Source organism: Gavialis gangeticus, unplaced genomic scaffold (assembly GCF_001723915.1).
Source record: "Gavialis gangeticus isolate Ggan-Ray unplaced genomic scaffold, GavGan_comp1, whole genome shotgun sequence".
Classification (NCBI taxonomy): Eukaryota; Metazoa; Chordata; order Crocodylia; family Gavialidae; genus Gavialis; species Gavialis gangeticus.
The window spans coordinates 7,434,134-7,446,961 of NW_017729029.1; positions in this window are offsets into that span (position 1 = coordinate 7,434,134).

Consider the following 12,828-nt stretch of genomic DNA (forward strand, 5'->3'; position numbering starts at 1 on the left):
ACCATAGGATTTTAAATTAAGGATAGCTACAGTGTAGGCCAAAAGCCAGATGCAGAGCAGAGAAGTTTGCCTACTTTAATTCTGCTTATATTTGGAGGTGCAGTCTGTGGAGAGTGTAAATTTCAGATTATTTGCAGGTACACAGGAGCCATGTTTTATTTCCTTGGCAATTGCCAAATACTGTGCTTTATCTGAGCAGAAAGCCACTTGGATCTAGATAGAGCACTGCATGCTGGAGTTTAGGGACTGTGTGGGATTCTCCTCCTTATTGCAGAGGAGGGCAGATACTATCTTTTTTATGAGCAAGAGATGCCATACTTGGGTTGCTGGCAAACTGATAATATTGCCTAGTCTGGATTAAGTTTTGGCTGCCATGCTGCCTGGACTACCAGATATTTAATCTTCTTGTTTTATCATGGGAAGTAGCCTTCTTGTCCACAGCATCTTGAGACGCCAAATGATTTGCTAGTTAGCTCTGAGATCCTGGCTCATCTTCCTGTCTACAAAAAACAGGTCACCTATGACTCAGTCACCTCCTAACAATCATGACTCAATAAGATGTATTCAAGCTGAGTTACATGAGTATCTTAAGGCCTTCTACTCTGTGTTCCAAACCTTGTGATCCACAGGTACAAATTTCCATTAACATTTTATAGATGATAGCCTTCTTCATTCCAGACAACATACAATTTACAGCTGTCCTACTGTGCTACAGCACCTTAGATGAAGTTCATTACTCTTCATCAGTGGTAGGCCACCATTTTTCATAGCCTCCTAGTTTGCCTGACTGCCTATTAAGCAACTTGGGCCCATTACATGTACCTCCCCAAAGCGGTGAAGAGGCTTAAGCCAACTTTTTCCAAGGTAATATTCAAATTATCTCCAATAACCTCCTTAGTGTCAAATAGGAGACATCATAGCAGGACCTGTTTTTACAAGTGCTGGGAACCCACAACCCCAGGTAAAATTGGCATAAACTGTACGTGATCAACAGTACTGAAAAATTAGTTCCATGTCTCCAGATAGGCACCCAAAGTCAAAGATCACTTCAAACACCTTTTGGTCCAAGTTTTTTAACCCAAATACATATGCAGTTCAAAATCTGCTCCAGTCTAACATGGGTAACACATGCCAATTTCTGTAGCTAATGGAGCAATGTGGTTAGCACAACACACAGTTGCCTGTGATTCCCCAACTCAAATGACCTGGTACCTTTCTGTGACTAGTTTGACTGGGGGCAGCCTTCACCATTAGTCTAGGGAAGGGGTTTTCAAGCTTTTTGGTTGGTGTACCCCTGGCAGCCAGTTGACGGGGGTGGGGGGGCCCCCGTGCACCCATGTCGGCAAAACTAGAAGTGCTGGCGGTGTGTGGAGGCAAAACCAGAAGTACCAGTAGTGCATGGTGCCAGTAGCAAAAACAAAAGCGCCTGCATCACAAAGTGCTGGCGGCCCTATCCCCTGCTTCTCCACGCCATGGGGCCTTCCCAAGTGCCCCCAGGGGTACATGTGTGGCAGAAAGCCACCTTGGTTTCTCCCCAAAAATCTCTGCCCTGTGACACTGTGATTTAAATCTCTGTGCTGTGACCATTCAATTGGGATGGGCCCAGCACACAGGGGACCACACCCTCAGCCTGTCGCTTTAGGGAACTGGAGCTGGCTGCATTCCTGAGGGAGGGGGAAACCTGCTCCCTCTGCTTATGTGACTTGCATCACTTACCTGGGTAAGGGGTTTCTACCTGGGGAGCTGGGATCTGCCCGGTAACAGGTGATGCATTTCAGATTGGTTGGCTGACAGCCAACTGGGGCTGACCTCCGCTGGCCCAGGTGAATGAGGTCACAGGGGCTATATAAGTTAGGACGGGGAAGGAGGCGGTCTCTCCTCTCCGGCCATGAGGTGACGCAGCAGCCAGGCAGGGGACAGAGAAGCCTTAACATCTGAAACTGGCTCTCTCCCCCCAAACTCACGAGCTAGGAACCGCCTGCCTCCAAAGGGAAACTTCACCTGCCTTTGGAAGATGCTTGTGAGTAAGCTACTCAATCTGATTAGATATTTAGCTGGAAGTATCACAGATGCGTAATCAAAAGGCTACCACAGCCAGACTGTTTGCTCTTTAGGATTTCTAGATATTGCTCTATCCTGTACCCTAGTTTGCCCTACCCCCTGTAATCAATAAAGTTCTCCTTTTTGACTGGTGTGGGAGACTTATTGAGGGGTGGGTCTAAATTATGCCTAAGAGACCCCTTAGGTCTGTGGACTAAGGGAGACTATACCTTTTTGCCCCCGGACTTGGGGAAGTACCCCAAGTGCCTGTACTGGGTTGAGTACCCGTGGGACTTTAGGCCTGTGTTACCCCAAGGACACAGGGCCGCGAGACAGTCCATTCTTGGGGTGGTGGCGGCACGTTACCCCCAGACTAGCGAGTGTGCTCCGGGAGAGGGGTCGGCCGGACATAAGGCGCCCCTAGGGAGGCATTCGGAGCCTGGAAGGTGGTCGGGCGCAGGGAGGTGGGTGGCTCAATGCAGGAGCACCCCCTACTGGCCCGCCTCACGTGGTGGAAACAGCGGAGGGATACGAATACCCAGCTGTGTTCCTGAGGTGGGATCTCTGCACCTGCCACAACATGTACCCCTGGTTGACAAGCCCTGGTCTAGGGAAAGACTTGAACTCACACCTGTTTAGCCTTAGGAAGACATTCATACAACTGCACTGTAGCAAACATACAACCTCTGTTCATAAAAACCAGTGGAGGAGAAACGAATATAATTTATTACACTCCTTTTACATGTATACTGTTGTTGCACCTACAAGTTTAACATGGTTAAACCCCATTGTTTTAGGAACCATATAGAGAGTAAATGATAGCTTAAGAGCTGATTGTACTCACCTGAACTTCCTAGATCCATTCAAGACAGTATTCTTCCTTGGGTGTGCCTGAACAAAGGTCTTCCTTTCAAAGTACCTTTTAGCATCAGTGCCCTCTTCCTATGGAAGTTGGTCTTTGAAACTTGGCCAGTTGGTCGTACAACATAATAGACAGGGGTACTATATCAAAACCCATTCTGTGGCAGAAAAGCTGCCCCTCAGTTTTGGCCTAACTCCATTCTTTTGTAATCAGTGGGAATATTACCACCAGTTTAAAAGGGAGTGAAGCTGGACCAACAATGAGGGCATTTGAAAACTCTACCTGTAAATTGCTTTGGGGTCCCAGAGGGTGAAATGTGAGCTGTAGCCATTAATAATCAGGTACTCCTTTCTAAGCCAATAATGAGCTGCCCTTGGGTTTTTGGCAAGTTGTAAATGTATCCTGCTGTTGGACAACATCCAACCCCCTTGTAATGCTGAAGCAGAGAAAGGGGCTCTCCCAACCTTGCCCATTAGGAAATACTGGAAAACATTTTTAGAGTGATTATATGTCCTACAGCATCTCATCTCTACATAGCATAACTCAGAATGACCTAGAGTGGGCAGTGCCCATGCCAGGAAACAGGCTGTGGCCTAATAGCTCTTGGGAGAGCCTCATTCAGCACAGCTTTCTCCACAGAAGCTTTAATTTGAGCCCTTCACTAGGGCAACCTCCTAGATGAGGTACTAGGACAAAAACTGCATGCTCAGATCCTAGGCAGGTCTTCCTGCTTCCCCTGTGAGAGTACATGTGAGAGTACATACCCAACAGGCACTGCTTGGGAGTGCAGTAGCAGAGATGTATGAACCCCCCTTGCAGAGCATTTTAAGAGAGCATAGTTGCAGCTTTGAAATAGCATGGCTAATTGTCTCCAGATGGTGGCATCATCTGCTGCCAATCCTGAAACTTCCCATCCCTTGAGACTTTGCCTGTGTATGAATCTTGAGACTAGGGTTTACAATAGGACTCAGGCTGTAGCCTACGGAACAGCATATGAGCAACTTCATCAGCCATTCATTTAGCTGAACTGTAAATCAAAACCAGCCAAAAGAATTTCTTTCCTGCTGGAGATGTAGTTGGGTGTCAATCTGAACTGAATCTATGAACAAGCAGCCTGGTTACTATGATTGGTCAAAAATGGAAAAGAAATAAATTTTTTTTTTTTTAAATGATTTCCTTTGCACTGAAAATGACACATTTTCAACAGAGCTGGCTGCCAATCAGGGGCAGGGGATTTTTCTGAACAAATCTCTCTAGGACGGTCTCAGAATCATGTACCTTGCATCTGTAGAGAGGTTGGATTAGATAACTCTTGAAGTCCCTTTCCATGTCCCTTTCAAGCTAAAAGGAGCCACTAGAGGGCAACATGATTACACACCACTATAGCCATTAGGTAATAGATTATAATTGCTGATAACTGTCCTGATATATAACTTATTTCCTTCATGTGTAGTCTAGACATTAGTTTTCAAGTTGACTTGTGTATATGAGAAATGGAAGGGAAAAGTAACAAGCCATTTCCCTGCTACAGGAACAGAAAAACTGTTAGGCTCAAGTAAACATTTCAAGTCCATGTAATATTTGAGTGACCTCTAAGTCAAAAAACCATTTTATCAATTTTAGTCAAACTTTGTAGAAAAGTTCTTAGTTACTGTTGAAGCATACTAAGAAATTTTAAGTTCATATAACTTTTCTTAGCCAAATGTTTTAGGGAATATAAAATATATCTGTTCTTTGCTTGTTGTGCAATTTCCATGTTGACAGGTAAACACCTGTGTTCATAAAGCTCATAAAATGGGGAATGACATGGGCAAGGAGCCACAGGAAACATTTTCATTCCAGCGTTTAGAGGATAAGAGTGCATGTTAGGGCTCTCTACAATTCATCCATAACTGTCCTTTCTCAAACAGGATTAGAGATTAGTTTGGACTGGATAGATTGCTTTTTTAGAAAGTGTAGACAAATCCCAGTCTAATTTAGTCCATTGCTAAAAATGCAGAATTACATGCCAGCATTAATGGCATTAAAAAGAAAAATGTTTACCAGTCTCTGTGAACAGCTGGAGAGAAGAAAGGAAGGAAGATTGAGGAAGGATTAACCAATCTCTGAGCTCATGGTGTGCTGCGTCTCAGTGGATTTCTAGCTGGTTCCTACTGCCCCCTCCTGCTGGTGGCTGACAGCCGTTTTGTGTTGAAATACAGAAATGTCTGGTCTAACAATTCTGTCCAAGATGCCAGCCTGTCAAGAAGTAAATCAGGAGGGATTGCCAGCTGTATCAGTTGCCTCCAGGAATCTTCCATTAACAGCTTTAAGGGACTTGTGCCATTTATTCTTCCTTTCTATTTCTGTATTTTTCTTGCTTCATTCCTGGAATGATCTGCAAAGTTCATAGGCTTGAATCACTGCAAAGATCAAATTCCTGCTCCTTCTCTTTTTAATTTGTCCGTGTGCACAAATTGTTGCCCACATTATAAACAGAGCCTAACCTATTTTTCTAGAACTGTATTTGTATGTTTCCTAATTAGGGAGAGATTGCTTTCAGAGAGGAAGAAAAAACAGATTAAAATCAGGGAAATTTGGTATCCCTGAGGTAGTTATAGAGAGACTAATATATTACACATGCACGCCTGCAGTGAAATGTGCATGTAAATCCTTTGTAACATTCCCTAAAGGGTTCTCTTTCCTGTAGCTGGATCCCTTTTGAATTGGACATATGCCGTTAAAGTGATTAACATTTTTTTACTGCAAAATACAGTATTTGCTATTTGAAAAGTTATTTGGAGAAGGGTTTTGTTTGCAAAGCTCAGGCTGCACCTCCTCTTCTGAGAACAAGCTGTGGAGCACTAATCCCAAGTGATCCAGAGTCTGCACACAGAGAAATGCCTAATGGTTTCCATGCTGTATGCCTAGAGTGAGTTTTTGTAAAGATAACGCCAGGAATAAAATCTTGTTAAGCCTCTGATGCATCAATGAGACACCACTGCACACAGCTACAGCAGTGACTGGATGCTTTGAAGAAACTATGTGATTCACATCCTTTTTTAATCTCTGCTCATGCCTTGGGTAACCCTAGAAATCAGTCTCTCTAATTACCAGTTGCCAATATAAAATGGATTTTTCAGAGCCATCTGTCCTCAGGCCTCAAGGAGACAAGCTACTGTTTTACTAAAAGCTTACACACCCTGACGGGCCAAAGTGTAGGCAACATGTAGCAAAATTATACCAAATGTGGTATAAAACCTAGCAGGAAACATTTCCACCCCCTTCTCAGTTTGGGTTTACTTGGGGGGTGGGTATGCAAGCAGAGGGTCAAGAGAGGTTTCAATTAACAAGTTCCTGAAGTTTAAACTCAGGACTTCTGAGGTAATGAACTGCTAAGGAAAAAATAATGATAAGTCTTTGTTTTAAATAGAGATTTATACTTTGTTCAAGAATAGGGCAGAATAAGCTCTGACTGTATAATTTAATTGTACAGATAATTGAATTGTGTTAACAAGGCTAAGCCCACTGCTGGAATTGACATTCTGTCAGAGTTTCCATCAGAAAGCACAATTTTCAGGCATTAATCGCTCAGATGCCTCAAGCTACAGATGGCTCAAACATTCGTGTTTTCACCCCCATCTTCCCAAACACCCGGCACCAATTGCATCACAAAATCTACTGCTGAGCAATGGCTGAAGGGAGGAAACTGTCACTTTCACCTTTTAGTTTTCAAAACTCCATCCCTCTGAATGGTTCATTTTCAATGAAAAAAGCATGTGAGGAGTCCCTCCACAGGCCAATGGGAACAGGTCTGGTGAGGGATTTCCCCTTTGAGTGCGAAAGCAAAAAATGCCTTTCTTATAACAATCCATTTCTGTACTGCTCAGAGGCTCAACTAGATGTCACAAAGGGTGTATCTACATGTTACCCTATGGCACATGTTACTGCACTGTGTATGTCTGAGTAGCCACTCATACTGTGTCATACACGCTGCACATGGTTATTTTTAGCAGCTACTTTGCCATCGTGGTGCACTATAAGGGGGGGAGCATGCCACTATGGCAAAGTAGTTGCTGGTCATGTACAGACACCTGTGGATGGTACATTGCCATAGGACATCTCTATGGCAATATAGCATCACATGTAGAAGTGTCCAAAGAAAAACAGAACTCCTGAAGGCACCATATTAGCTCCATGGGTCTACACATGCATTAATGCACTTTCCCTAATGCACATTACATTTAGTACCTTCAATATGGGGTACTAAATAAATGAGCATTAGTCTGTCCAAATGCATAGTACTGAAAGCACATGTTTTTTAAGTGACACTTAATGAGCAGTAGCCTATTTTAACTGTGCATTAGCATAATTCATGGTTTTTTAGGTGACACTTTAATGCGCAGTAAAATAGGCTACTGTGCATTAAAGTACCTGTGTAGACTCACCTTGGATGTTATAGATTCATAGAAAATTAGGGTTAGAAGGGACCTCAGGCAGTCATCTAGTCCTACCCCTGTATTTGAGGGACTTGAACCACTTATTCTTCCTTCTGTTTCTGTATTTTTTTTGCTTCATTCTTTTATGAAGAATGTCACATCTCTGTACACCAACATGCCCCATGAGGACAGATTTCAAACCATAAAGACCACTATCCCTGATGAGGACAATGCAGCTGTTTCTATTGCACTCTCCCACTTTGTCCTCACAAACTATTGTCCTCACAGACTATTTGTCCTACACACAAATATTTCAGATTTGGAGACTCCTTATATGTACAAATAAACAATTTGAGGAAGTAATCCTTCTTCTTATGAAACCTTCTGCAGCTCTGATTTAGTAAAACTATACGATGCAAATCTATGCTGCCTTCTGCCTGACTTCAGACTAACATGGCTAAGCACTTATATCTGTAGAAGGAAAAGGCGATTATTCCAAGATACTTAGTTTGGGATTTAAAGGAACCAAGGGCTATGGGAACCTCACTCCCACTGCTTTCTTTGAAAACCCCAGCCTGAATCTTATTTGATCCCATTGGAAAGCTACTTCTCTGGAGTGGGGGAGTAATCTCTCAGATTATCATTATTTCTCAAGAGAGGTAGTTAGTTGCTAGTTAGAATTATAGACTAAATAAGGTGTCATTCTGCCCTGTCTTCATTATTTATACATGCTGTTCAATCTATGTATTACCACCTACAGGCATTTGGTAGCAGTGTTTTTATTTAACACCCACTGGGTGCATCTACATGAGATGCTTTACTGTGCATTAGACTAATCTAGTGCACAGTAAAGGGTCACCAGTTACACATATGCAACAATTACTGCACAGTATATTAATCTAACATGCCATTTTCTAGTACTTGTAGATACAGGTAGTAAAAAAATGGCGCTTTAACTAACGCACCCTACTGCACACGTCAACACTGACTGAGAATGGGAAGAGCTGTTCTGGCTTGGCCAGATGCTGCCTGCCAGCTGCATGGAAAATGGGACCCATCCTGGTCTCCACATGACTGGGAGGCAGCTGCTTGCCCAATTGGGGCAGCTCCTTTGTCACCCTAGGGGCCAGTCCTATCTCCCTGCAGCTGGAATAGAGCTGCCTGCTGAGCCAGAACAGCTCCCCCTTGCTCTCTTGAGCTTGGGGCTAAGCTCCCATACTCCCTGCCAGCCCAGGACTGGCACCCAGGAGAGCCTGGATCTCCTCCTGGATGCAGCAGGGAAACAGAGCAGGGGAGGAGCAGCTCTGGACTGAACGGCTCCTATAGGGCTCAGTTTACTCCTGACAGGGTGCATGTCTACACATGCACCAAGGAGTGTTTTAATGAGCCTCAATTTTCTGTGTAGAAAATTAAGGTGCATTAACTGCACAAGTAGATGTGCCAACTATGGAGCAGTCCAATAATCCATTTCATCCACTGTTCGGTTTCCAATAGTGGCTGATGCTGGTTACTTCACAGTAAGGTTATCTATTCTGTTATCTATTATGCAGACTTTACCACTGGTAGAAGTTGCTTCCTGACCTGTATCTTGTACAATGGCTGGGAGCATGACCCCGCCAGCATAAATGTAGCTGGAATGCTTTTTTTCTATCTTTTCCTTTTAATGTTACACATGCTCCACATATTTAATTAGACTTTCTGTAATTAAAACACCATTTATTTTTATCTGTTATCTTTTTAATACAGTCAAATGCTCTCCTACACTTGCATTATGGAAAAAAGTAAATGAGAAATGTTAGTCGCTTTCTATGTTATACTCATCATTTATAAAGATCTGTTGTATCTTCTTTGTCCCCCAGCACTAGGGAAGTCCTTTAAAAATGCCTAAGTGACTTAGGAAACTGAATCCCATTTTTGAAAATGTCTTCAGATCCAAACTAACTTTGTAGGCACTTCCCCTGGGGCATCTTTCCCAGGAGGGTGATTCAGTTCAATAGGGTTAGGCACCTACCATCCCTGTGCAGTAAATGGAGAGACCAAGGTGCCTTCTGAGAGTGATCTATGTCACTTAGTCATACTGCATCTGCCAGTAGGAATGCTAGGCTTTTGGGGAGGTGGTGGGGGGAGAGGGTATATGACCTCCTGCTCGCTCTCAAAGCTTAGGTGCCTAACCCATGGCTCCAGAGGGAATGTTTCCATCACTTCAGCATCTAGAAGGCCCCCAGTTAAGGTCCCCACCTGACTGATAGCAGCACTGAGGTTACCATAAAGCATAGTATCCCCCTTTCACTATTGAATGCAGGTCGTGGTGACCCTTTATCTGACACTGTAGTGGTAAGAGCACTCATTCAGGAAGTTGATTTTGTTTCTAGGAACTCCTTATCCTGATGGGATTCAAATTAAGATTTTCCATCTCCCAGAAGATTGCCCTAATAACCTAGTTTGATGGGGAGAAGGGTGGGGGCCTTCATACCCTTGCTACTAAAGCTCAACTTACTGCACAGCCAAGTATGTCAGAGTCATGGGACCAAGAAAACAAGCAAGAAAATCCTCTGTATTCTCCTGGAAAGGGCGCCTTTTGTGTTCTGGTCCCTACTTCTGTGTTCTGGCTCTGCTGTTTCTTAAGCAGTGACTGTCTTGTATAAAATGCATGTTTCCCAAGGAATTGATAAGAGGGAACTTGACCTTTTAGCTCAGTGAAGAGGGCGTTTCCCCAGGAGGAAGGAATCTTGAGTTATGGCTCTTACTGCCAGGAGTACCATGTCTGAGTACATCCACTTTTTTGGATTAGGAGCCGAAATTCTGCCAAAGTCCCATTTTTGGGACCTAAGGTGCCTGTGTAGATCTCACTTCAGGTCTCTTCATAAAAATGGACCTTGATTAAAATAGCTTTTTCCTGCTAAATTATCAAAGCAAAGGGCCAGTGAATGGCTGCTTAAGAATTTTCTTTTCTTCTGTAATGTATAAACCCCATTTCACAATCACAAATCCAGAAGGTGGATTTTGGGAAATTCTTGTATTGCCTGGCCCTCACATAACTGCACCTCAGGTGATACATAATCACCCAGGTACTTAATCTTGCTTGTGTCTTATTGCTTAATTAAAAATCCCTGAGTGCATGCATAAAAGATAAAACGTAACAGTTCTGGAGGAACCATTACTGTCTCTCATATCAGTGATGGGTGTATTGAAGAGAAGCCAAGTACTCACTGACAAGCGATGACTCATGCATTTTCTGTGAACTTTGTGGATACCTTTAAGAGTGTTACATTTGCCCAGGGATTGCAGGAGGGAACAGGAAAACAGTAGGCAAGGTACTGCTCTCTGAATAAACAAGCTTTATTGTTCTATAAGCTGAACTCCTTTATCTTTTGAGAACTACACATGCTATCAGGAGTAGAGTGTAAAGAAAGACAAAAATATGGAGCATCTCAGAATTCCAGAGGGGTTAAAGCTGTCCAGCAATGCAGCAGAAAACTGGAAGAAATTTAAGCAGAGCTTCACCATATATATGTTCACCAGTGGAGCTACAGAGAAGGAAGATGCACTCAAGCTAGGTATTTTTTAAATCTAGCAGACCTGGAAGCTCTGTCTCTTTTTAATAGCCTATAACTTTCAGAAGCAGAACAGAAAAGCTATGGCACAGTAATAAAAAAGTTTGAGGGATATTGTATATCCAAACAGAATGAAACCTTTGAACAGTATAATTTCCACATGAGACTGCACAAAGAATTTGAGATAATAGAGGAGTTTGTCAAAGACCTTAGACTGCTGAGCCAGATATGCAACTTTGGAGACCTAAAAGAGTCCATGATCAGAGACCAAATCGTATTAGGTTTAAGGGATACAAACCTCAGAAAAAGACTGCTAGAGGATCCAGAGCTTAACTTGGAAAGGCAGTTAGAATGTACCAAGAAGCTGAGATGACAAATACCAGGCTGCAGAAGCTGGAGGAAAAAACAGAACAAGCTGAATTAGACAGGATTGCAAGAGTACAAAAACCTAAGGCAACATACAAACAATACAGAAAGGAAGACCTCATGATGAAGCAAGGAAGTGGAGGCCAAAAATAATTGCTTAAAGAAACAAAGGTCAGCTTCAGATGCTGTGGGGGTTACCACAAACCCATGCAATGCTCTGCATTTGGTAAGCGCTACAACAAATGCAAAAGATTCAATCACTTTGCAAGAGTTTGCAGAAAGGAGCAGGTCACAACACACAAGGAACAGCAGGCGCATGCTACATGCAGTGAGGAAAAGGAAGAATTCCTCACTGACATAATGCAAGAAGAAGTTAATTCTTCTGAGAATTGGACACTCTTGCTGGACAGCAATCGACTAATGGTAACTTTTAAATTAGATACAGGGGCACAGAATGTAATATCAGAATATGTTATTCAAAAAATGAAAACTAAACCTGTGTGCTATGAGAATAAGAAAGTGAGACTTAGAGCATATAATGGGAACATGACTGAAGCCAAGGGTGTTTGTGCACTGCATGTTAGACACAAGGGTAATATAGTAAAAAATAATTTTGTAACAGTTCCAGAGAAAGCTAGTGCCAATTACTGAGTTGCAAATATGTAAAACTGCAGGTTTGATTAAGAGACTGGATGCCATTGAGGGACTAGAAAGCAACACCATAGAAGAAGAGCTTTATGATGTATTTAAAGGATTAGGGAAACTATCAACTGAGTACAAAATGGAATTAAGAGAACAAATACTCCCACCATACATGCTCCAAGAAATTGTCCCCTTGTACTAAGGGGGAAACTGAAAAGGCAATTAGATAGATTAGTTAACATGGACATAACAGAAAAAGTAGAGCAACTAACTGCTAGGGGTTCATTCACTGGTCATAATAGAAAAAAAGATGGATCCTTGAGATTGTGTCTGGATCCTAAGAACATAAACAGGTACATCAAAAGGGAGCATTCTCCCATACCCACCAGGGAAGAGGTTTTTGGCAACGTGGCAGAAGCTAAATATTTCTCCACTTTGGATGCCTCTTCTGGGTTTTGGTAAGTTCCCCTAGAAAAGCATAGCACTAGATCAGGGGTAGGCAAAATATGGCTTGCAGGCTGGATCCGGTCTGCGAGGCCATTCTATCTGGCCTGCGGAACCCCTAAAAAATGTAGAAAATTAATATTTTTCTGCCCTTGGGTCCTGTCAAAAATGACAGGACCCAAGGGCAGTAGGACACAGGGGAAGCCCAGCAGGCTCCAACAACAGCAGGGCCTGGCTGCCCCTCCCCCCCGCTGGAAGCCCCTGCTGGGGCTTCTGGCCTGGGAGCACATGGCTGTCCTGCACCAGAACTGCAGGTAAGTGGAGGGGAGAAGGGTGGAGGGACCCCGGGCAGGGAAGGAGCATGCGTGGGGGGGGGGAAGCATCCCCTTCCCCACCCTGTGGCCGGTGCCCCATGCTGCAGCTGCTCGCAGCCCCAGGCTGGCTGCGAGCGGCTGCAGCATGGGGCAGTGGGCATGGGGTGGGCGAGGGGCTGCTTTCCCCC